This window comes from Sapajus apella, unplaced genomic scaffold, assembly GCF_009761245.1.
Source record: "Sapajus apella isolate SASKATOON/1434 unplaced genomic scaffold, GSC_monkey_1.0 scaffold199, whole genome shotgun sequence".
NCBI classification, from domain to species: domain Eukaryota; kingdom Metazoa; phylum Chordata; class Mammalia; order Primates; family Cebidae; genus Sapajus; species Sapajus apella.
In genome coordinates, this window is record NW_022437139.1 from 542,775 (window position 1) to 545,221 (window position 2,447).

The 2,447-nt window shown below is 45.0% G+C and overlaps 1 protein-coding gene and 1 pseudogene across 1 annotated transcript in view; both read left to right on the forward strand.

Moving 5' to 3' along the window:
* Positions 1-2,447, forward strand: part of LOC116543866 (zinc finger protein 429-like) — a 785,602-nt gene that overhangs the window by 378,205 nt on the left and 404,950 nt on the right. The gene's annotated exons all lie outside the window — the stretch shown is intronic.
* The window catches only part of LOC116543898, a 14,131-nt pseudogene that overhangs the window by 9,669 nt on the left and 2,015 nt on the right, over positions 1-2,447 (forward strand).

Sequence of the window (2,447 nt, forward strand, 5' to 3'; positions counted from 1 at the left end):
TTTATTTATTTTTTTTGAGACGGAGTTTTACTCTTGTTACCCAGGCTGGAGTGCAATGGCGCAATCTCGGCTCACCGCAACCTCCGCCTCCTGGGTTCAGGCAATTCTCCTGCCTCAACCTCCTCAGTAGCTGGGATTACAGGCACGCACCACCATGCCCAGCTAATGTTTTTGTATTTTTAGTAGAGACGGGGTTTCACCATGTTGACCAGGATGGTCTCGATCTCTTGACCTCGTGATCCACCCGCCTCCCAAAGTGCTGGGATTACAGGCTTGAGCCACCGCGCCCGGCCTCTTTTTTTTTTTAAAGTAGAGAGGGTTTCTCCATGTTGGTCAGGCTGGTTTTGAACTCCTGACCTAAGGTGATTCACCAAGATTAGCCTCCCAAAGTGCTGGGATTACAGGCATGAGCCACTGCTCCCAACAACAATATTTATTCTTTCAATCCATAAATGTGAAATATTTTAAGCTGGGCTCAATGGCTTACACCTGAATCTGGGAGGTACTGGTTGCAGTGACCTGAGATTGTGCCATTGCACTGCATCCTGGGCAACAAGAGCAAAACTTCATTTCAAAAATATATATATATTCCAAAATTTACTTGTGTCTTATCTGACATTTTTATTTATTTATATTTTTATTACAAAGATTTTTTACCTCTGGTTAAATTTATTCTCAGAAATTCATTTTTTAAATTATGTTTTATTATTTATTTATTTATTTTTGAGTCAGAGTCTTGCTCTGTCGCCAGGCTGGAGTGCAGTGGTGCAGTCTCGGCTCACTGCAACCTCCACCTCCTGGGTTCAAGCGATTCTTCTGTCTCAGCCTCCTGAGTAGCTGCGACCACAGGCGAGTGCCACCACGCCCAGCTAACTTTTATATTTTCAGTCAAGATGAGGCTTCACCATGTTGGCCAGGATGGTCTCAATCTCTTGACCTTGTGATCCGCTCACCTCAGCCTCCCAAAGTGCTGGGATTACAGGCGTGAGCCACCACACATGGCTTAATTATTTTTTAAAAAAAGATTGTTTTCTTGGCCAGCATAGTGGCTGAGGCCTGTAATCCCAGAACTTTTGGGAGGTCAAGGCAGTGGAACCACTTGAGTTCAGGAGTTCGAGATCAGTCTGGCCAATATAGTGAAACTCTGTCTCTATGGAAAATATAAAAAATTATCCAGGTAGGGCAGCTGGCACTTGTAATCTCAGCCACTCGGGAGGCTGAAGCAGAAGATTCACTTGAACCCAGAGGCAGAGGTTGCAGTGAGCCGAGATCGCGCCATTGCACTTCAGCCTGGGCCACAGAACAAAACACCATCCCAAGGAAGAAAAAAATATTGTATTTTTGTTGTATCCAATAGCTTGCTTTAAATGTATAGAACAATAGCTTGGCTGGGGGCGGTGGCTCACGCCTGTAATCCCAGCACTTTGGGAGGCCGAGGTGGGTGGATCACGAGGTCAAGAGATCGAGACCATCCTGGGCAACATGGTGAAACCCCATCTCTACTAAAAATACAAAACATTAGCTGGGCATGGTGGCACGTGCCTGTAATCCCAGCTACTCAGGAGTCTGAGGCAGGAGAATTGCTTGAACCCAGGAGGCGGAGGTTGCGGTGAGCCGACATCGCGCCATGGCACTCCAGCCTGGGTAACAAGAGTGAAACTCTGTCTCAAAAAAAACAAAAAACAAAACAAACAAACAACAACAACAAAAAAAAAAAACAATAACTTATGCGTTTATATTGATTTTATATTTTGTCAATTTACTGAGTCTATTTATTAGTTTATACAAATTTCAATGTACTGTCAGTGGTTTTTTTATGTGTTAAGATTATATCTTTGGCCGCGCCTGTAATCCCAGTACTTTGGGAGGCCGAGGCAGGTGGATCACGAGGTCAAGAGATCAAGACCATCCTAACCAACACGGTAAAGCCCCATCTCTACTAAAATATACAAAAATTAGCTGGGCGTAGTGGTGCACGCCTGTAGTCCCAGCTACTCACGAGGCTGAGGCAGGAGAATCGCTTGCACCCAGGAGGCAGAGATTGCAGTGAGCCGAGATTGCGCCACTGCACTCCAGCCTGGCGCCTGGCGACAGAGTGAGACTCTGTCTCAAAAAAAAAAAAAAAAAAAAAAAAAGATTGTATCTTTTACAAACTTTTTACCTATTTGTCTTCAATTTCAATGGATTTTAAAAATGTTTTTTATTTATTATTCTGCCACACACTTGCAGTGCTATGTTAAAATAGAAGCACTGGCCGGGCGCGGTGGCTCAAGCCTGTAATCCCAGCACTTTGGGAGGCCGAGGCGGGTGGATCACGAGGTCAAGAGATCGAGACCATCCTGGTCAACATGGTGAAACCCCGTCTCTACTAAAAATACAAAAAATTAGCTGGGCATGGTCGCGTGTGCCTGTAATCCCAGCTACTCAGGAGGCTGAGGCAGGAGAAT